Source organism: Ovis aries, chromosome 3, assembly GCF_016772045.2.
Source record: "Ovis aries strain OAR_USU_Benz2616 breed Rambouillet chromosome 3, ARS-UI_Ramb_v3.0, whole genome shotgun sequence".
Classification (NCBI taxonomy): Eukaryota; Metazoa; Chordata; class Mammalia; order Artiodactyla; family Bovidae; genus Ovis; species Ovis aries.
The window spans coordinates 208,379,598-208,403,382 of record NC_056056.1 but is presented as its reverse complement, the minus strand read 5'-3'; the positions used below and the strand labels follow the sequence as shown (position 1 = coordinate 208,403,382).

Here is a 23,785-nt window from a genome sequence, read left to right as displayed (position 1 = left end):
CCTCTTGATGAAGGTGATAGAAGAGAGTGAAAAAGCTGGCTTAAAACTCAACATTTAAAAAAATGAAGATTATGGTTTTGCCATACATCAACATTTGGTCCCATCACTTCATGGCAAATAGATGGGGGAACAATGGAACCAGCGGTAGACTATTTTCTTGGGCTCCAAAATTACTGCAGATGATGACTGTAGCCACAAAATTAAAAGACACTTGCTCCTTGCAAGAAAAGCTATGACCAACCTAGACAGCATATTAAAAAGCAGAGACATTACTTTGTCAATGAAGGTCCATATAGTCAAAGCCATGGTTTTTCCAGTAGTCATGTATGAATGTGAGAGTTGGACCATAAAGAAGGCTGAATGATGAAGAATTGATGCTTTTGAGCTCTGGTGTTGGAGAAATCTCTTGACAGTCCCCTGGACTGCAAGGAGATCAAACCCATCAATCCTAAAGGAAATCACTCCTGAATATTCATTAGAAGGATGGATGCTAAAGCTAAAGCTCCAATACTTTGGCCACCTGATTCAAAGAGCTGGCTCATTAGAAAAGACCTTTATGCTGGGAAAGATTGAAAGCAGGAGGAGAAGGGGATGACAGAGGTTGAGATGGTTGGATAGCATCCCTGACTCAGTGGACATGAGTTTGAGCAAGCTCTGGGAGATGTGAAGCACAGGGAAGCCTGGTGTGCTGCAGTCCATGGTGTTGCAAAGAGTCAGACACGACTGAGCGACTGAACAACAACAACTCCTGCCAGTGAGTCCAACTGTCTGTTCTTGCATCTGTGTCTCAAAAGGTAGACATTTCATGGTGAAGTATTACAGCAATTTAATTATTTTCTCTTGCATATAACTGTACATTCCTTCTGGGATTGATATCTGTGTAAGATAAGGGTCAGGTTTCATGTGGACATCCAGCTGACTCAGACTCTTTTACTGAACAGGCTCTTTTCCCCACTGCTGTCACCTTTGTCATCAGCAGAAGGGCATATGTGTCTGTCCTTTACGACAGTCTACTCTGTTCATTGTACTATTTGTCTATCCTGGCTCCAATACTGTATGTCTTAATTATTGTATCTTTATATTGTCTGGATGATTTCAATTTATGAGAGTTACTTTTTATTAACTCCTCTAACACTGTTTCTTTTCTTTCCAACTGTGTTGGTCTTTCTAGGCCTTTTGGATTTTGTATAAGTTTTAGAATCAGCTTGTCACTTTTCACCACCGCCCCTCCCCCGAAAAAAAAAAGCCTAAATGTATTTTGATTGTGACTAGATTGAATCCATGTATAAATTTGAGGATGATTAACAATTTTGAGTCTCCCAATTCACTGACATCGTATATCCCTCCATTCACTTAGGTCTTGAATTTCTCTCAGAGGTTTTGCCCATCTTCTACTAGGTTTTCTCTTAGGCATTTGTTTTTGATGCTATTCGTATTTTTTTGTGTGTAAAAGTGTCCTAAGAATGAATTTTTTGGACTTGTTTCACCTTTTAATATTTTTTTGAGACTTACAGAAAAGTTGTAAGAATAATAAAAAAAATTCCAGATGACCTTTACCTGGATTTCCCAATGTTAGTATTTTGCTTTAATCTTTTTTAAAAAAATACATTTATTTTAAATATATATATTTTTAATTGAAGTGTAGTTGACTTACAATGTTTCAGGTGCACAGAAAAGTGATTCAGTTATACAAATACACATTATTATTTTTGAACTTATTTTCCATCATAGGTTATTCCAAGATATTGACTATAGTTCCCTGTGCTATACAGTAAACCACTGTTACTTGTTGCATATCTATTTTTAAATTAGAAATCTAGCATTCTATTCATAGTAAGTCAAACAAGTGGAATCAAAATGTCATAAACTTTTTAGTTAGGCAAAAATTTATGTTTTCTAAAATATACATATTATACATAATTATGTATGTGTACAAAAGCTTTTCTACTACACTTGAGAAAGGCTTGAGTAAGAACATCAAAAAAAAAAAAGAAGAGATAATAGAAAAAGTGAAACATGATCTTTTACTTTTATCCAGTATGTTTCACTTTTTCTATTGCATATTCATTCTTTCTACTCTGCCATCTTGAACTGGAAGTCCTGTTTTGCTTTAATCTTTATCTCTCTGTTTGTCTCCCCTCTTTTTCTGTCTTTCCCCGTCCTGTTCCATTTGTCCCTAAATATGTAAACTCTTTCTGAATTAGGTTGCAGACATGATGTCCCTTTATCCCTAAAATACTTCAGGGAATTTCCACAGGTGTTAACCACAGTTCAGTCAAGTCTCAGCAAACTTCAGCCCCAGATGACATCTAAGTGCAACCACATGAAAAACCCCAAGACAGGACTGCCAAGTGGAGTCTTTCTCAGATTACACCCAGGAAATCATGAGCAAACTGAAGTATATATGTTTTGCTTTAGTTGCTAAGTTTTGGGGGGAATTTGCTTTGCAGCACTATAACTAGGACTCTTACCATGTGACCAGCATTTCTAAACAGAGGAATATTTGTCCTCTGATCTTCCACTGAACTCTTTCTACCTTATGCTGATCTAACACTGAGATACACTCATTCTCTAGTTCTTAATTCCAGCTATTAAGTTTTTTAGATCTAGAATTTTTATTTGTTTTTGTAATCATTTCCTTGCCAAGATACATATCTTGTGAGTTAATTTGATGAGCATTTTAATCATGGCTGTTTAAATTCTCTGTCAATGGAATCTAGAAAAAGGGTACAGGTGAACCTATTTTCAGGGCAGAAACAGAGATGAAGACCTAGAGAACAGATGGGAACACACCGCGGTGGTTAGGAGAGGGCAGGATGAATTGAGAGAGTAGTGCTGACTTGTATACACTGTCACAGGAAGCGGCTGTGTAGCACAGGGAGCTCAGCTAGATGCTCTGTGATGACGGAAAGGGTGGGATGGGGGATGGGGCGGGAGGGAGGCTGGAGAGGGAGGGTATATATGTGTACTAATGGCTGATTCATGTTGTTGTACAGCAGAAACTAACATAACATTGTAAACCAATTATATTCCAGTAATAAAAATAATAACAAAATAAAATAAATTCTCTAATTATTAATAGCTGGATACCCTGAGATACTCTTTCCAATGTTTCCTTTTGCCTCTTGAGTTTCCATGAAATCTCTTTTGTATAAGTATTTGTTTAGACATTGAAGATGAAAAATTGTAGACATTCTTCAGAAAGGATTTGGTTTTGCTTCTTCTACTTAGGGATAGATTTAGGAGTAACACACCTTATTGAACTCATTCTTAGTGCAACACTTGGCTTAAACCAAAATTATGGCACTGTCAGAAGCAGAATTGTCCATAGAGAAAGTGGACACTAAAGTTATGATAACTTTACTGATGTGTCACAGATTTCATTTCAGGCTCCACTGCTAGGTCATGTTTTAACCTTAATTTAGTTTTCTGTACTTCAACCCTCCCAGCCCTCTGATCATTGGTGTTTCTGCAGGAAACCAGACTCAGGTACTTCCCCAGTGCAATGACTCTGTCCAAACCAGCAGGCTCTGCGGCCTCAGAGGAGAGCGCCCCCTACTGCTCAGGTGAGGGTCCCACAGGACAGAAGACCTTCTAACCCCCTGCCCCCTCGCCCCCCTCACCACCGTCACCGCCCCATTTCTGTCTCCTCAGACAACAGACAGCTCCGCCTGGTGGACGGGGGTGGTCCCTGTGCCGGGAGAGTGGAGATCCTTGACCAGGGCTCCTGGGGCACCATCTGTGATGACGGCTGGGACCTGGATGATGCCCGCGTGGTGTGCAGGCAGCTGGGCTGTGGAGAAGCCCTCAATGCCACGGGGTCTGCTCACTTTGGGGCGGGATCAGGGCCCATCTGGCTGGACGACCTGAACTGCACAGGAAAGGAGTCCCATGTGTGGAGGTGCCCTTCCCGGGGCTGGGGGCGGCACGACTGCAGACACAAGGAGGACGCGGGGGTCATCTGCTCAGGTCTGCACTCCACACTGTCCACAGGCTGGGGGAGGGGTGGGGCTCTGGAGGACTGGGGTCTGATCCCTGAAGGAGAGAGGCAGAAAGGACTAGAGAAGGGCGCTTCCTCGCATGGAGCCTGTCTTTTCAGCAGACGTGAGGACGAGGTGCTTTCACTTCCTCCTGCAGCAGCTGAAATTCTGGTCCTTTTTTCTCAATAGTGTTTCCTGGCAGAGCCGTTTCTGACGGTTTCCACGTGAAAGCAGGGCTCTCTCTCCAGTTCCCTGTGGTAGTACAGTCTGGAGATCCTGTGGATGATGTAAGGAAAGCACAGATTTACTCTGCTCAGTTCTGTGTGCTGGGAGTCTGCTGAGGGTCTCCGTGGGCCAACTTCCCAGTGTCCAGAAGGCTGCGTTCCTCCTGGAGGCCCCCCTTTCCCAGCCTCATCCCAAGGTCCTTAAGTTAGTTACATCTGTAAAGTCCCTTTTGCCAGGTCAGGTAACATATTCACAGGTACTAAGGATTGGTATGTGGACAGTTGTGGCTCCGTTATTTTGCTTCCCTCCCCAAATACCCACATCACATTCCATCCACAAACCGTTTTAGAGTTTTTTTCAGGAAGCAGGAGTCAGTTCTCCATCCTGCAGGTGCCCCAGTTGGTCTTTCTTTCAGTTTGTATCCACTACATCATCGTGGATAATAGAAAGACACAAACGGACAAAGTCAGGGAAAAGCGAGGCAATGATAGTCTTGTCAACTAGTGGGTATCTCTGCAGCTGGCTCAGGGATGTATGGTCCCAGTTTCTGGGAGAGAGGAAGACCCAGAGCACTGAGCGGAGTGCTCACTGTGTCCTGTCTCCTCTCTTTCAACCTTAGAGTTCCTGGCCCTCAGGATGGTGAGCGAGGACCAGCAGTGTGCTGGGTGGCTGGAAGTTTTCTACAACGGGACCTAGGGCGGTGTCTGCCGTAACCCCATAGATGACATCACCGTGTCCGTGATCTGCAGACAGCTTGGCTGTGGGGACAATGGAACCCTTGACACTTTTGTTGCTCTTAGAGAAGGTTCTAGACCCCGGTGGGTAGATGGAATCCAGTGTTGGAAAACTGACACCTCTCTCTGGCAGTGTCCTTCTGACCCTTGGAAATACAGTTCCTGCTCTCCCAAGGAGGAAGCCTATATCTCGTGTGCAGGTGACTTACTGTCTGTTTCTGTGTCTGTCTCAACCCTGAAGGATGTTGCTAGAGTGATTTTATGCTTTCCAATCTAAGTGATGATTTTAAGTTGAGTCTACAAACTGTCTATGTGCCTGTGTCTGTGTGTGTTTGTATTTGTTGTGGGGTGTGGAGACCAATAAATGATGCACAGTTACAGTTATTTCAGCTGATGATCACATGCACTGAACTTCTCAGAGCAGGAGATAATGCGCCTGTGTTTTCACATGTCATTTGCACTGAGTCAGACCTTAGATAATCTTCTGTGGGGACAGGACTACCCCCCCCCCCCACCAGCTATTCCTGATCCACTGTTTCCCTGTTGTGTGCAGGAAGAAGACCCAAGAGCTGTCCAGCTGCTGCCCCCTGCACAGGTATGTCAGCCCCGCCCCCTCCCCATGGGTCCCAGGGGCTCCTTCCTCCCACCAGGGCAGTCACAGGAGGGGCTGCTGCCTTTTCAGACAGAGAGAAGCTCCGGCTCAGGGGAGGAGACAGCGAGTGCTCAGGGCGGGTGGAGGTCTGGCACAGTGGCTCCTGGGGCACCGTGTGCGATGACTCCTGGAGCCTGGCAGAGGCCGAGGTGGTGTGTCAGCAGCTGGGCTGTGGCCAGGCCCTGGAAGCCGTGCAGGCCGCGACATTCAGCCCTGGAAATGGGAGCATCTGGCTGGACGAGGTGCGGTGTGGGGGGCCGGGAGTCCTCCCTGTGGGACTGTGCTGCGGAGCCCTGGGGGCAGAGTGACTGCAAGCACGAGGAGGACGCTGGTGTGAGGTGCTCTGGTGAGCGAGGGGAACGGGGTCCACCCTGGGTGAGCTGGGGCAGCACAGGGGCAGTGGGCTGGACCAGGCATTGTGTGGAGTTTGTGTTCAGAGAGTGTCTGGGGCTCTGATCTAGCACAGTGAAGCTGGGAGGGCTGGACACTGGTGTCATGGAGACTGAGGGGGTGATTTTAGGGCTCAGAAAGGAAAAACAGGTTACCCTGTGATCTGGCCAATTCCCTTTACCTAATCTCCTGTTTTTCTCTTTAGGTGCAAGGACAACATTGCCCCCGACTACAGCAGGTGCTGTGATCCATCCACGGTCAGGGGAGAATACTCAGATTCTGGTAACCTGTTCTGTGGGCTCTCTGACATCTCAGGAGAGGAAAGAGCCTGAGGAGTCCTGGCTGTTGGGAAGGAGCCAGGGCATTGTTGGGGAATGCCCCTGCCTTGGTTTCCGTGGCCACATGTTTCTCAGGCCCAGGATCCAAGAGAGTCTGGTTCCGGTGGTGCAGATTCTAAGGTTCTCCCACCTGCCCCTTAGTGTTGCCCCTCATCAGTGAGGTGTGGGTCTCAGGACTGTTTGATGCCCAAGAAGAAGGGATGAGCCGGGTCCTCAGAGGCTGTCTCAGCAGGGCAGCTCCCTGACAATCCCCAGCTCTGCCTCGGGGCCCCACTGGCCAGATTGGAGTTGACTCACCTCAGGACAAGACTTGGAGGAGCCCAGTCACTATTAGTATATTTGTGTCTGAAGCTAGGATACCATCATCCAGAGCCCCCGGAAATGCTGGCACAGGGGGTTTCTCTGTGCCCAGGACCTTCTCCCCACCCTGTTGCCTTGCTCTCCTTAGGGACCAGACCAGCCTCAAATCCTCTCCTTGGCATCTTCTCCCTGCCTGGGGTCCTCTGCCTCATCCTGGTGTCCCTTCTCTTCCTGGTCCTCATCATCCTGGTGACTCAGCTGCTCAGATGGAGAGCACAGCACAGAGGTGGGCTGCAGGGGGAACTGGGGACCAGGGAGACTGTGTGAAGGCAGAAGGTGGTGCAGGTGTGAAGAGGGGAACCTGGGCCAGGTCTCTGTTCTGAGTCTGTAGAGCTCCATGTGCTCCGTGCTGAGCTCTAAGGGCTGAACAGACAGAGGTTCTTAGGACTGGGGTGTGAACTCTCATAAGTCATAGCCTCTCCTGTGAGACCAGAAAGAGTCAGGGCTGAGCTGTGAATTCAGGTCAGGCGAGGGGAGAAGGTGCCATGGTGCGAGGGACATGGTGCACGGGGTAAGAGATGATGCTGAGGCCCAGGCAGCCTCTGTGTGAGCGTGGGGGAGACGAAGGTGGGCCTGCTGGATCAGGGTGTCTCGGGCAGCATCTCTGACCTCCTGGGGGATCTTTCAGCCTCATCCAGCTATGAAGATGCTCTTGCTGAAGCCATGTATGAGGAGCTCGATTACCTTGTGACTCAGAAGGAGGGTCTTCTGGGCAGCCCAGGTGGGTGTCTCTGCCTGCCCTCCTGGGACCTCTGGTTGTCACTTCCCATTGGCTGTGAACATCTTCTCAGTGTCCACAGACCCCCCCCGTGTGCCCAGGCTTACAGAGGCAGCTCTCCAAAGTGGCAGGATGGCCTCGCAGAGCCCCGTGAGCCCCCAGCCCCCATCTACACTGCAGGAGCCAGGCCTGTCCCTTCCCAGCCTTAATGCAGGTCCCATGGGTGTGGGGAGGGTCATTCCATGTGTCGTGTGATGTTTTTCTCCACTTTAGGCTTCCTGTCAGATGGGGAGGGCAGCCATGACTCCAGATCCGCTCCAGGTGATAGAGGTGGACCCGCCTCAGCTGGGCTTTGGGGAGGAGCGTTTCCCTCATGGAGACAAGATGCAAAGGGAACAGTCTTCCTTTGATGGACCAGAAGGATCCCTTGTGTCCAGATTCCGTTTCTCTGACTGTTCTGTGATGTCTCACATTGGAGCCGGGCTCTCTGTGTCCAGAATCACAACAGGCACACACTGGTTTTAAAAATAATTTCTGTAAAGCACAATATGTCAAAATATTTTAGTAATGCTCTATGGTAGGAGAGTTACTTTGGGATATATATTTTCAAACGAAATATTAAGATATGTAAAATCATGTTTTGGTTTATGGACACATCAAAATGAAACATGGTCTTAGAGAAAAAAATCTTCTGAAACAAGGAGTGACTGGTGCCTCTATTTAGCAGCTCAGAAACTCTGGGTCAGAAGGATCTTGGGTATTTCCCAGACCAACCCCCTTACCATGGTTTCATCTGACCCCTGCTCTGCCCTCAGAAGCCCCAGATCAGAGGACTGATGCCCCTGGTGAGGATTATGATGATGGTGAAGAGGTACCAGTGCCTGGGGCTCTCCATGACTCTCAGGGGAGCAAGGAGGAAGTGCTCCCAGAGAAGGAAGATGGGATGAGGTCTCAGACAGGTGAGTGGGGTTAGCTGATCCCCTGTAATCTTTGGTCTTTGTCCTGGAAAAGGTGAATTTGAGCTCTTCAATGCCCAGCCTCCCTGCAGTTTCAAAATATGGGTAATCTCATGCATTGGATGGGCCACCCTAGTGGCTCAGAAGGTAAAGAATCCAACTGCAATGCAGGAGACCTGGATTTGATCACTGGATCAGGAAGAGCCCCCGAAGAAGGGAATGTCTACCCACTCCAGTATTCTTGCCTGGAGAATCCAATGGACAGAGGAGCCTGGTGGGCTACAGCTCATAGCGTTGCAGACAGACACAGCTGAGTGACTAACACTTCACTTCTCAACCATTTGCCATCTTTAATGCTGTCAGACTCCTTGGGGGGTGAGGAATCACTCTACGTTTGGCATTTATGTCCCCATAATGCAACATAAATTTTCATTTTATTTGTAATATGCTTGCATTAAAGTTTATAGATTAGGGACTTTTCTGGTAATCCAATGGTAAGGACTCTGCATTTTCACTGCTAGGGCCTCTGGATTCAATCCCTGGTCAAGGAACTAAGATCCCACAAGCATTGTATAGTAGTCAAAAGAAATAGATAGCTTATAGATTAACTGAGCATATTTACCAAATCCAAAAGTAGACAAGTGTTTTGATAACATCTCTGTGCTGCTCTGCATGTGAAAGACAGAGATTTAGAAAATGTATTGCAGTATTGATATTTGTGAGTCATCTGATAATTTAAGATGAGCTCTGTGTGTTTAAGGTTGCAATGACATGTACAAAGTCTGTGGTACATGGTGGCCTCAACATTAAGCCATGTTGGTGGGTCATTGACTCAGAGCTTATGGTCAGCTAAGGTCTAATTTCCTCCAGATATTTCAGTTGTCAAGAGAAAACACTCTTTCTCTGGAAGAGAGTATTTATCCATCTGAGGGCCTGTGTGGTCCCTGGGAGGGGCCATCTGTGGATGCACCCGTGATACTCTTTGTGGACATTTGGGAACATGTGTCAAGATAACTAAGAGCAGAGTTGCTTTATGAGTGAGGAACTCAGATTTTCCCCGTGTCCACTCTCCCTCTCATTGTGATTTCACATCTGTCAGCTGTGAGAGGAGAATATTTAAATTGTTGTTATACTCTTACTGTTCCTGGGCATCTCCTTGCTATTGTGTAGCCTGGAAGCAGATCTTCCCAGAGCTCCTGTATGAGCACAGGTCTCCTGTGATGCAGAATTTCCATATGAACTGAGGCCCCAGGGACCACATGGACCTGACCTGAGAGGACAGCCTGGATCCATCCTCACTGTAACTGGTGTGAAACAGCCTGAGCCTCCTGCCCACACCTGGCTCCCAGGGATGCTTTGTCATCATCACTTGTTTAACCCGCTTCCAACACCCTGTCCAGTTCCTTTGTCTCAGTTCTAATTATGCTTCTCTTTGCTTTTTCAGGCTCTTCTCTAAACATCTCTAGAGAGGAAGCTGATCCTGGGGAAGGAGAAGAGAGCCCCTGCCTACTCCAGGGGGAGAAAGGGGACCCTGGGTACGATGATGTTGAACTCAGTGTCCCTGGAACATCCACAGTGACTTTCCTGTGATGTTGTATTAAATACAAGATGATGCTTCATATATTCTAATTGCCTGTATTTCAATAGAGGCTGACCTGTGATGGTGTTATATGGAAATTGCTCAAAATGAAATATTCTGATTAAAGTAACTTTTGCTTTGTTAATAATTACCAAGTTCCATGTCAAATGCTTTTAAACGATTGGTCCTCAAACACCATTTTCACAGAAAGAGTACTCCTGCTAGTCTTCAGCTGGATGTTATATAGTCACAAGCAGCCTCTTAATGAAAGAAAGAATGTCTCAAAACTCAGAATGGCACCAGGCCCCTCACCCATAAGATGTATTTTGGGATAATCTTGGCACCAAATGGTTCATCTTGGGCCATAAAAGGATTAACTTGAATCTTGAAGAAGGGCAGATCACCATACAAATAGTTTTATTTACATAGATTGCTGGTAAGTCACTTCAGTCGTGTCCGACTCTGTGTGACCCCATAGACGGCAGCCCACCAGGCTCCGCCGTCCTGGGGATTCTCCTGGCAAGAACACTGGAGTGGGTTGCCATTTCCTTCTCCAATGCAGGAAAGTGAAAAGTGAAAGTGAAGTCGCTGAGTCGTGTCCGACTGTTCGCGAATCCCATGTTCTGCAGCCTACCAGGCTTCCCTGTCCATGGGATTTTCCAGGCAAGAGGACTGGAATGGGGTGCCATTGCCTTCTCCATTACATAGATTAGAGGAACAATATTTGAGTATAACATACTAGTTTGTCAAGTAGGTCCTGAGCCAAAAGGCGGAACCGACTTGAAGACAGAGTTTGGGGTAAATGCATAGTATATTAGCATAGCTTAAGATAAACATTTCCATAAGAAAAGGCATTGGTTAACTTCAGAGGAAACCAGGTGTCACTATGGCAACACAGAATTTTAAGAGAAACTTCCTTTTAAATTTGTATAGATAAGGAAAAATATTCCAGTTTGTTTCCTCCTGCTGCTTAAGGGAGATAAAAATCTCTGACACTTGCAGGCTATTTCCTCTGTTTGGAGACCCTGGCCTTCCTGCCTGTTACCCTCTCACTACTTCTCCTGTGGACAGCAGGCTCTATGCTGGGGCTTCTCTTGTTTGGAGCACAGCCTCTAGGAGCTCAGGCTTCAGTAGTTGCAGAATGCAGGTTCCTATTTGTGGCTTGCGGGTCCTAGAGCACAGGCTCAGCATTTGTTGTGCACGGGCTCTGAGTCACTCCACAGAATAAATTCAGTTTTTTTTTTTTTTTTTTAAAGAGACTGAAATCATTTAAAAAAAAAAGAAGCAAACAGGGAGTTTGCTGTTGATTTAGTGGTTAGGATTCGATGCTTTCATTGCTGTGCCTGGATTCAATCCTGGTCAGAGAACTGAGATCCCTGAAGCTGTGCAATAAGGCAGAAAAAGAGAAGGAATCAAACAGAAATTATTTTAAGATTACAATGAATGAAATGCAACAAAATGGAAAAATGCTACAGAAAGCATCAGCAATAGCAGAAGAATCTTTGAGGCAGAAGACAAGATAATTGAAATTACCCAGCCAGAGCACAAAGAAGAAAAAAGAATGAAAAAAGTGTGAAAGAACCTGTGTGAACTATGGGAGAACATTCACAGTAACAACTTGCACATTATTGGTGTCCCAGAAGGAAAAGAGAGGGAGAAAGGGACAGAGATTGTACTTAAAGAAATAATACCAGATAAGTTCCACATCTGATAAGATTTAGACATTCAAGTTCATGTAGCTAATAGGTCACTCCTCAGAGTTCATTCAATATGATTGTCTCCAAGACACATTGTTTGTAATCAACACAAAGAGAAAATTTTAGAAGCATCAAGATAAAAGCAAATGCTCACAAAAAAGAAATTCTCTGAAGAACCTTAAGAATATCAGAAGACTTCTCACAAGAAAGCTGACAAGCCAAGAGAGAAAGGGATGATATATTCAAACTGATGAAAGAAAAAAACCTGCAAACCAAGAATACTTTTCTCAGGATGGTTGTCTTTCAGAAATGAAGATGAGTGAAAAACTTTCCCCAAAAAACAACAGTTGAGGGAGTTCACCAACAGAGTTTTGTCTTACAAGATTGCTTGAGGGAGTTCTGAGGTCTCGCATTGCAGGCAGATGCTTTAACCTCCGAGCCACCAGGGAAGCCCAAATGAAGGATACTAATTATTATATTAAAGAAGTGAAACTGTACAACAGACTTGCAAGCTTAAATATGTAATGCAATTCCGAATATTCCAGCACTGAATATGGTAGTGTGCTAACCAGTTAGCTCTAGTTTAAGGTGAGCATTAAAATCACCATGGAGAAAAATATTTTGTTAGTGATTGCAATATAAAGAGAGATAAATTCTGACATCAAAAGGTGGAAGTACAGGAGAGGATCAAAAGGTAGAGCTTTTGTATGTGATTGAAATTAATTTGTTATCAGTGTAATGTAGACTGTTGTGTCTTTAAGATGTTTTATGCGAGCCACATGGTAACAAAAATGTAAAAACCTACAGTAGATTCACAAAAAGTAGAGAGAGAAAAATCAAAGCACATTATTATCCACAACGATCAATTCACAGTTCTAACTGTTGTACGGAAGTCGAGTTATCCCGGTCTCTACAGCATCCTTCAGTATCAGCCCCAGAGGACCCTCCCTTCACAAAGTGAAAGACTAGTCTGTTTGTTATTTTAAGCCAAAGAGCTCTTTCTGCACCTCATCTCCTTCCATATGTCATATAGATGGTGTGGCTGTACTTTTTTAATTGCAAATTTTCTTCTTGTGATGTTCCTGTGTGGTTTTAATTGAAAAACTGCCAAGTGATAAACCATCCAAATACCCTGTCTCCTCTGTTGGGTCTGATTAAGACTTAATAAGAAGCCACATGTGAGTGTGTTGTGGTTTGTCTTGTGTATCCTTAGAGACGGAGATTTGCAGTGTTTGTTGTGATGTATCTGGTGGTGATATGCACCTTCTGTTTGAAAATCAAATTTTGGCCTGTCAATTGCTGAAAACACTTACCTTTAAACCAAAAAGGTCAATTAGCTAAATGATGTCCTCAAAAATAGTTCTTCATAGTTAAGATAATTTCTCTTGAATATCTAGCATAGTGCCATTCAATCATTCAATACACCTTAGATGAGCATCTATTAACTTATAGAGAGTAGAAATACAGAGCTTATACTCAGGTACAGACCTCACTCCAATCCTGGTAGCGCCTTGCAGGGCCTCAGCAGATGCCTGTAGCCTGTAGGAGCCTCGGATAGCATGCCCAGATGGGGAGGGATTCGATGATAAGGAAGAGAGAATCTGTTCACAGACTTTCAGATGTTAAAGGAGGAACACATTTTGCTGTATTTCCAGTGTTGCTACGCTGGTCCTCAGACTGGACTCAGCTGCACCAAAGCTCCATGTGCAGTAGAGCATCAGGTCACAGAGTTCAAGTCTGACCAACCACTCAGCCTTTGAACTCTGAGTGCCACTCCAGTGGCACTAATCTTGGGTTTAAGTGGCTTAAGAATGACCGCCCACAAGAACTCAATAGCTCTGGAGTTGGCAATTACATCAACTCTGAACAGAGGTGGATTAATCGTGAAGCTAGCAAAGCTTCACCTTCACCTTCTAAGTCCTAGGAGGGGAGCCCTAGGACTGTGCTTATAAGAATATAGGTTTGAATGTGGCATTTTCTTGAGTTGAGGGGAAAAAATTCCGCAAAATTATTTCTTAACCAAAGGTGAAGTAGTTAATTATCTGCCTGGAGCACTAAATCCAGGAATCAGATTTGTTCAGGAAATCAAGAAAAAACTTAGGGGGCTTAGAAATACATGCTGCCTGTACAGGATTGGTGGAAGGTAAAAACAGGATCAAAGATGATGGATTGGCTAACTCAGAGGAAAGAAGAGCTGTTTAAGGATGAAGGTCAAGATGCTAAGAGAGAAATTTGGGAAACAGCCTGACTGTCAGCACAGAGTGATGTAAAGGGAACAGGAGATGCACCAGGGGCGGGTGCTCTTAAACAGGACTTAGACCTAGTTGTTGGTCAATCAGAAATGGTGACTGAGAAACAACCAAGCCCAACAGAGGAAGCAAGGTGGGATCAGAGGGAGCAGCTTGGGATGAAGACACAGAAGGAAGAGGAGATCCCAGAAAGGACCTGCTTCACCTGACAGATTCTGTCTTCAAGTTTTCTTTCTCCTTTGTATCCATCAAAAAAGACTCTGCTCTGCTGCTGGAAAAAGTGACCTGCAAATCTCAGTGGCAACACACACACATACATACACATACATATACACACACATACACAAATGAACACGCACTTACATACTCATATACAGACACACACATACACACACACTCATCACAACCTACGGACATCTGTGGTCTGGGAGGCTCTTGCACATGCACCATCTGGAACATGCAGCCTCTGGGGCAGGAGAAAGAGAGAGACTAGAGAGTCACACTTGGGCGTTTCCGGCCTCCACTCAGAGGTGCCACAGGCGACACCGCCCATGCTTCCCTGGCCACCGGGGGTGGAAATGCAGCTGTTTGACGAGCATCACTGTCTATCACGTCCTTCAGTAGAGCTCCTGAGAGCAGTGCTGTCAGCTTTTTCTCACCTTGGAGAAGCTTCTTAGGTACCGCTTTGTGCAGAGATTGAACGTGCTCTGACCCTCCGGAGTGGGATTTGAAGGCATTCTGTATCTGGCTCCTTGGTCTGGTGTGTCTCTGACTCCCTCCTCCACTTCAGCTTGTTCGAGTGGGATGAATCAGATTTGTGTCTCCCCCGCTCCCGCCTCCCTTCCCCACTCAGTGTCACTCACTGCAGGGCCAGGGTCAGCATTTGTTCATGCGTTCATTGCTTATCTGGTGTTTGTTAAGCTCTTTCTATGTGTCTTTACTTGACCTTATGGAGGCATTGAAGAACAAGACATAACACTTGCTCTCAAAACACACACCACTTTAGAGACAAAAAGAAAGTTTTTACAGATTAAATAGACACAGCAGTAATTCTGAACTGGAAGAATTAGAAAGCGTTCACAGAGATGACAACTCTGTGCATTTAAAAACAAAGGAGGTTATACATATTTTCTTTCTGTAGTGGGCTTGAAAATGTGTCCTCTAGATTCAAATATACATAAATGTGATATTCGCTATTTTTATAACTGATTTCATCTTGTGCAGTAGCAAGGGGTGTTTACATGGACTGAAATTTCCATGAAGTTAACACAGACTCTCCCATTTAAAATCTGTCCCCCAAGTTAGCTCGGATTTATGTTAATAATTAGCTTGTCAACTCCAGTTCAAGCTCCCTGCTGAGACTGGTTTTCCTCTATTTCAGGAGGCATCTTCTTGTCTCCCCCTCCCACAGATGGTGTCTGGGATGAGGGGGCTTCTTCCTTTCCAACAGCAGCAAGGAAAGGCCCTTTGTCTGCGAGCTCTCCACTTAGAATCTGCTTGTCTTTGATTTAGTAGCATTGATCTGCTCTGGTCTCTGGGTATCTGATGTTGCACTATGGAAGAGTGAAGGAGGCCAATTCAGTGCCACACTCTTTGTTTGATGTTGCCAGTAATATACTGTAAAGGGTTGAAGAGAGATGATGGGTTGGACCTCAGTCAACTCATGACCGGCTCATGACCAAGCTCATTCCATGAACTTGTGATGAAGTGGTCTTTAGTAAAGAAGCCTTTACAAATCTTGGTCCCAGCCATGCAAGGAACACAGATGGTGAGGTGGGTCTCCAGTACTTTGGTGTAACAACTCAATTAATTGTTTCCTTTTGAAGTCATATAGTTCTTTTTTAATTCAAAAATATTTTGTATATTAGTCACTCTGATTGGTCCTGAAAATGTCCCTCTACCAAGGATATTTAATTATTAACTTTCCTAGCAAAGAGATTACTGAACCTCTGAAATCTCCATATTTTCATGGTGATTTGGGAATAATAATGCTACATATTGTATTGCTTTACAATCCATAAGACTGAATAAACAGTTAGTCTAAGTTAAAGAACAGGATTCTTCCTGCTTTTTACTTCTGCACTTCTAATTCAATACAGAACTTGTTACACTAAAATTTTTTATAACAAAATTTCTTCCTGTTACAGTTATGTGTGGTTTGAACTGAAAATATGCCAAATGATACATATATAAACATCCAGACCACATGGCCCTATCTGATTAAGACCAGAACAGGAGGCTTCATGGTGTTCACCTGTCAGTGTGCTGAGGTTTGTCTTCTTTATCTTCAGATATTCAAAGATGCAGTGTTTATACGTATTTAAAACTGGCTCTCTCAGCACTGCTCTTGGAATGGGGCTAGCCTTGTTTCTGGTATTGCAACTGACTGCATTCATTGCAGAAAAGTGTAGAAGTGAACCATACCCAGCTTATGCCATTTAGTCATATTGAAATAGCATTACAACAAGTGACACAACTTGCATTGTGCTGTTAAGTCCTCACACCAAGTTAGATTATATCTCAAAAGATTTCTTTTATTTGAAATGATCTGTGTAAAATACCTGGCTGACATTCATTCATTCAGGTATACAATAGACATCATTTAGGATTTTTAATTAGCAGGCATTGGAGATAAGGAGGTGAATTAGACACAGAACCTTTACCAAGTCCATTTATAAAGTAAACTTAGCAAGTAAACAACTTAATTCATGAGGCTCACATTTGGTAAGGTCAAGGTTCATGAGCAGTAGAACCTCTCTCTGGGGCACAGAGAAAAGGGGAGATGTGTGGAAGACTCACAACTCTGGCCCCAGTCACCGTCACAGCGTGTGGTTCCTGGGAGAGTTCTGACAGCTCCAGTCAAGGCTCCAGGTAACAGAATTGAATTCCTGTTCTAGAGTTCTGGGATTCCTGGGATGGGATGGAGAGAGGGGCCCTAATATTGCTTCTCTGCCAAGATGATGTACTACTGTTGACTGGTGGTTATATCTCTTACTAATGCAACTTATTTAATTCTAACCAAAACTCTGTCATCTATACACAAGTATAACTCTTCTTTTACAGACAAAGCCACTATACAGAGAGTGTAAGGACCCTGTTCAAGGTCACACACAGGGTATGTGGCTGAGCTCTGAGTCAGGCCGGGGCAGACTGGTTCCTGAGCCTGTTCTCCTGACCCCTGAAGTTCACATAGACGCAGCTGGGTTAGTGTCCTCCCTAAAGCTTTCCTCCTTCAAATCTTGGATGAGGTTAGACACTGAGATTTTCTTATGTGTCAGAGAAGACGAACCTCATCAGAGGGCAAGTTGGTCCATGCTGACCCTGCATCCGCAGCTCTGGGGTAGAGGGTGCTGCCTGGGCACAGCCTGCCAGCCCTGGGTGAACCCCTCCTTCCAGCCCACTCCATCTTTATAACAGGGTATGAAGTCCAGAACAGTATTTCACTTGTGAGATCTCAATCCCGAGGTGAGACCATGTGTACCTGGTTCACTAAACACATCCCTGTGTCATCCTGTGGGAGGAATGCCTGGACTCCAGGAAGCACGTCCCATGTTCTAGGTGTTTGTCTGGTGGTTTCTGGTGATGCTGCAGAGTCCGTAACTGGGTAAGGAGTGATGACTCTGGGACCCAGGGGGAGTACAGCATCGACTCTAGTGACTGAGCAGGTCCTGTTCCTACTCCAGTCCCTGAGTTTATATTCTGGGTTTTTGAGTATTATAATCAGTTATCATCACTACTGTTTTAAGCATCCAGAGGAGATGGGGTTCATGTACAGATGGAGGCTTGGAAGTCAGAGGAACACAGGGCAAATAAGTGACAGTTGCAAACTAATGGGTCAATATTAGCATATTTAGAGGGAGAAAAGCATATATTCAGTTGACTTTTCTCCCTTTTTATTTACCTGAGTCTCAAGGACAGAGAAGCTATGTCTGCTGACCAGGATGAGGTGTTTCTCCTGTGGGGATGTGACAGGGCTGTGGACTGGTCTGCAGCTGCCCTCAGTGTTGGCCTCACTGGGACCTTCAGCTGTGGGCGGGGAAGGATCTGAAGCCATCTCTGAGATGGCCATTCTGGTATGGACTCTGGGGCGGTGTGTCATAGGTGGGTCTCTCCCACATTTGTGCTGAAATGATGAGAGTCAGGGTGAAGGGGCCTCAGGGTGGGTTTGTGTGGACCACAGAGGGGCATCTTGAGCCTGAGGGATTATGAGGAATGAGGGCAGTATGTTAGTGACCTTGAATTTCGATGGGGGAGCTCTGTCTTGCATCACTTATGGCCCTACTCAGTCTCTATACTCATCCCTGGGCTACTATCTGGAGAGCATCTGGGAGCTTCTCTGATCAGCGGAAACAGAACAAGGCAGCAGTGGCCGCACTGGACGTCAGCCCCTTCTGCTTGGCTCTGTGCCCCCAACCCACCTGGGCTTCCATTCTTGCTGCCACCTTTCCTCTTAGACTAGAATGAATGAACCCTCTTCTGTTTTCTGCTTTACTCACCTCTTCTTTGCCCCTTGCCTGCAGCCACTGTGCAGCAGAATACTTTCTATTTATCCTTCTGTCTGGGGGCAGTTGCTTTAAATTATATTTTACATCTTCTTTAGTTATGGCTTATAATACAAGGGTGTTCTGAATCCTATGAAACCAGACTCTCAATATGCAAAGAGGGACAATGTGAAGTTTAGAAAATCCAAATCTTTCTAAGTTATATGTTTTCTTCTCTTAGATCCCCAAATCCTATTTTGGCAGACTAGAGTTGAATGATAACTCCTACTTTCTCTTTGTCTCCTGTAACAGCAATCTCTTTCTTGAAGCATCATTTGTTGACTAGCTGAGAGAGATATTTCACATAAAATTAATGCAATAAAGGGAAAGGGACTTAGCATGTCTGCAAATCCCTTATAGGGCTTCCCAGGTGGCTCAGCAATAAAGAACCTGCCTGCCAATGCAGGGGATGCAGGAGACGTGGGTTCGATGCCTGGGTCGAGAAGATTCCCTCAGGAAGGAAATGGCAACCCACTCCAGTACTCTTGCCTAGGAAATCCTGTGGTCAGAGGAGCCTGGCGGGTTACAGTCCAGGGGTTGCAAAAAGTAGGACACAACTGAGCTCAGAGGCACCTTCTCCGGGACCCAGTCTCCAGGTCATTCTGAGAGGAGACCTGCAATCTCATCCACTCAGCTTAACGGTTCCCTCCCCACCCTCTCCATGGTCACCTGTGAATTCCTGAAATCCTTGTCCTCATTTTCTGCTGGCCCAAGAAATGTTCTCGTATTTGAAGCCTTCCTGTAGTACTCTTCTTGACCCTGAGCTCAGTGCTGGGGAAGATCAATGCTGGATATCACTGAAGTTATTCTCCGTGGTCCAGTGAATTCCACAACCTGACCCTGCCAGATCTTACAGTCCTTGGGGACTGGCCAAGGTAATCAGAGGAAGGAATGGTACTCATAGTTTTTGATGAGACTTTTCTACTCCAGCCCTGGTCAGGGGGCCCGGCTCTCAGGACCACGGAAGCAGGAGGTCAAAGGACCGTGTTGCTCATATAAGGAGATGTTGAAGATTCAGAAGCTCATTGGTGTTTGAGCTTCAGAAAGGGGCAGATGCAGCCTCCGATAGCGCCTGAAATGGTGAGAGGTGTCGCTATTGGCTCGCAGGAGGGAGGGTGTAAGGGGTGGTCTATATAGATCCTGGTTGGCACCCTGACGCCTCCTCACAGGCTGATCCTGCAGCTGGGACTGTGACCTTGAGGACGTGGGGTCAGGATGGCTCTGGGCAGACATCTCTTCCTGCGGGGACTCTGTGTCCTCCTCCTCAGCACCATGGTGGGTGGTCAAGGTAAGAGCTGGCCCTCTGTCCTGGGTCCATGGCAGGGGAGTGGACCGCTTGGTGAAAGGAAAGGTGTCTGGAGTTCTGGAGCTGAGCCTCAGTATCTTTGACCAAAAGAGTCACACTGACTGTGAATGCTGGTCCGTCTCCTCTGCGGGCTATACTGGTTGTAGTGGCAGATTTTACAGAGCAGTGAGGTTTGGTCTGGACTGAGCTGGGTCAGCCTGAGTCCCCTCCTCTGTCTCCCTTGTTCTCAGGGAGCTTCTAGGAGTCCCAGTGGCTCCCAGTGTGTGGAAGGTCCAGCGACTGACCCCAGCGGGGACTCTCGGCTGTTCCCACACACTCCATGCGCCTGGTGTGTGAGCACTGCCCCTGGGTCCCCGTGTTTCCTGTGTCTGTGCTCCTGTAGGCTCTGTTCTTGTGTGTGTGTGTGTCTGTGTCTGTGTCTGTGTGTGAGGAGTTTGTGTTTGTGTGCAAGGATATGTGTGTTTGCAGGGGTTTGTGATGAGTGTGTGAGTGTGTGTGTGTGTGAGAGAGAGGGTGTGTGTGTGTGTGAGGTGTGTGTGTGGAGTGTGTGAGGAGTTTGTGTTTGTGTGCAAGGGTATGTGTGTTTGCAAGGGTGTGTGAGGAGTGTGAGGGGGTATGTGTGTATGGAGTGTGTGAGGACCTTGTGTGTGTCTGTGTGGTGTGAGGATGTGAGGAGTTAGTGTGTGAGAGTGTGTGAGGGGTGAGGAGTGTGTGTGTGTGTGTGTGTGTGTGAGCGGGTGAGTGAGGAGTGTGTTTGGGTGTGAGGAGTGTGTGAGGTTGTGTGGAGTGTGCGTGTGTGATTGTGAGGCATGTGTGAGGAGTGTGTGTGTGTTTGAGGTGTGGGGAGTGTGTGAGGGTGTGTGTGTGTGTGGAGTGTGTGTGTGAGGAGTGAGTGAGGAGTGTGTGTGTGTGTGAGGAGTGTATGAGGAGTTTGTGTGTATGTGTGTGAGTGCGTGTGAGTGTGTGTGGATCCTGTCTGTGTGAGAGGAACGGGGCTGCTGAGCAGGGACTGAGTCCGCGTGGTCTGTGAAGGCGCACAGGTCCCCCATAGGGCTGGGGGTGTCACGGCCGCTGCATGTGACCAGATCAGAGATGATGGCGCACCTGCCTGCCTCTCTCTGGCTCCTCTCCCCCATCCCTCAGGCTCCCCTCTGCATGTTGCTGCGTCTGCCCAGCACTGGGCTCTGTGAGAGGCTCTGCCTGCTTATCTCACTTGTCCCCATTACGGAGCAGAAGCCCACAGCCAGGAGCGGGGACCTCTTGTCTGTAGAGATCAGTTGTGCAGCCCCAGGTGTCTAAGTTCCCTAATCTCTGCCCCGGTCCCTGTGACATTTCCTGATGTGCTGGGGACCTGGGATGGTCCTTTCCCCTCCCAGGATCTGCTGTGACTCTGTAGGGAGCACTTTCTGCTCGTGCCCTCTCCTGTCCCTCCCTGCAGCTGGTTTCCCCTGAGTGAGAGGACGGCAGGCATCAGGGCTGCGGCTGTGGAGAATCTGGTCTCCAGTCTGGTGGAGGCGGCCCTCTCAGATGTGGGTACTGGTCTGGCTGAGACTCACTGCAGCCCCATCTCATCTCAGAGCTCCCTGCCATCCCCTAGACCTCAGCCTCCAGTCCACAGCTCTCCTTGGGAAGCCCTTCCCTCCTCGTCGCTGCTCCTTGAGTGCTGAGCAGATGCTGGTGAAGCGTCTCCTCCTGAGGGCTCTGGCGGTCAGAGGTGGGTTTTGGTCTCACAAGGGGGAGATGACGGATGTTTTGATGCATGGCCCCTTTCTGTTACAAGGAAAATTGTAGGAAATAGCATCAGCTGTTTTTAAGAAGCAAGAATATTTCACCAAAGCAAGCACTATTTTCATTTTCTTTGAAACGACACCATTCAGAGTTATCCTATAACATCTTATTCTTCTACTTCAGGCTGCAGTAGACTTGCTCCTTGTAAAATAAGGGTCTTGGCTTTTCTGAGCACCTGATGATTTTTCACACGTTACAGGAATCTCCACCTTGAAATTCATGATGGGCATTGGCATAAAACTATCTCTCAAATGCAGTTGATACCATTAGACAAAAATGTAGATCCTCAGGATTAGATAATTTGGCATATGTTGTTTTTTATCCCGTTTTTACAATCCAGAATATATTTTGGACATTTTTCTATATCATTAACTATTATTTTACACACTAAAGCATTCTATTGTAGAATTTAAAAATACAGGCTATCACAGGGATAGAACTGAATTTTTTAACTGCCTCCAGTTATTTCACTATATGCAGAAGTGCAATATGCTCACCTGACCGTCTGTATTGAGCTTTTAGTTGTTTTCAACAATTTTTTGCTATTATGAAAAATGTTACTCTGAACTTCCCTGTGTTTAAATGTAGGACCATCCCTGATTGCTTCTCTTAATCCTATTCTAAAGGTGAGGTTTCCGGGAATTCCCTGGTGGTCCAGTAACTAAGACTCCATGCTGCCAGTGCAGGATCCCAGATTCAATCCCTGGTCAGGGAACTAGATTCCACATGTGGCAACTGAGAGTTTGCATCCTGCAGCTAAAGATCCTGCATATGGCAACTAAGACCTGGGCAGTCAAATAAACAGACAAATAAACAAATATTTAAATGTTGGAAAAAAATGGAGTTGCTGCTTTATAGGCTGAGTACCTCTAAGGCTTAAAGGCTTTGTACCTATACCTTTAAAGTTTTTGGTACATAGAGATTAATGCTGGCCAGAAATAGCTGCACTGAACTTTAGTTCTACAAATGGTGAATGAGAATGTTAGTTTCCACATAGCTTCACCAACTTTGTCTTCTTATGATGTTCTAAAATCTTAGCCAGTTTGGTAGGCAAATACTCGCATATATTAGCTAATTTAATCCTTCATTTGTGAATTACTTTGCTCATTACATTTGTCCTTTTTACCTTGTGACGGCTATCATTTTTGTCATGATTTGTATTCAAGCTCTTTATACTACTACTATCATCTACTGCAACAACCTACAGTGCATTTACTTATATGAACTCATTTGAGCACACAACAGTCCAACAAGGCAGAATATATATTTTATCCACCAAACAGATCACTGAGGCAAAGCAAAGTCACTTGCCCAAGATGAGTCAGTTGTAAGAAATAGAGGTAAGACTTGAAACCAAGCAGTTTGGGTGCAAGTCCCCATCCTATTGAATTACATTATTTATAGACTGAATATGCTTCCTTCAGTTTATTGTTTGATTTTTTTGACTGTACCAAACCAGACCAGGAATCAAGCCTGGGTTACCTTCATTGGAAGTGCAGCGTCCTAATTGTTGGACGACCAGGGAAGTCCCTCATGGAAGTTTCTAATAATATTAATTGCCTGTTAAAATTTCCTGTTTTTGTTTCCACTTTCAGAGCCTTGTCAAGCATGTTCTTCCCCACTTCAGATTTAAATAAATTATTTTTATCTGTAATAATTTTATGAATTTATTCACATGTGTAAATGCTAAATAATTGTGTCAGTTATTTTGTATATGATATGACATTCTACCTGATTTTATTTTATTTTTTCCAACGTCATTCTTGAATTATTTCTTTTTCTTTTCTTACTGATTTGAAGGCCATAAATGTGCTAAATTATATCATTTCCATACTTTCTTTTCAGAATTTATTTAGACTTTCATTCCACAAATGTTTATTAACTTAAAGATGGGTTTGTGGGGCATTCAACCCATACCCTGTGCAATTCACCAGATGCTGAGGCCCTGATGATGGTGAATAAAGGTCCCTGGCCCGTATTAACTGATAGTCTAGTGAAGCTGGACGATAAAACTAGAAATTATAATAAACTCTGATAAGTGCCATCAGTGGGGACACCAGCAGGATTTTTGTTTGTTTGTTTTTGTTTTTTTCCCAATGAGTTAGCTCTTTGTATCAAGTGGCCAAAGTATTGGAGCTTCAACTTCAGTATCAGTCCTTCCAATGAATATTCAGGGTTGATTTCCTTTAGGATTGACTGTTTCAGTTTCCTGACAGTCCAAGGCACTCTCAAGAATCTTCTCCAACACCACATTTCAAAAGCATCAGTTCTT

General features: G+C 45.4%; 2 pseudogenes; both read left to right on the top strand.

Annotated features, from left to right (window-relative positions):
- The window catches only part of LOC105601851 (antigen WC1.1-like), a 41,560-nt pseudogene extending 31,477 nt beyond the window's left edge, over positions 1 to 10,083 (top strand).
- Positions 10,084 to 19,581: 9,498 nt separating this feature from the next.
- LOC105614851 (antigen WC1.1-like) overlaps positions 19,582 to 23,785 on the top strand; it is a 58,967-nt pseudogene continuing 54,763 nt past the window's right edge.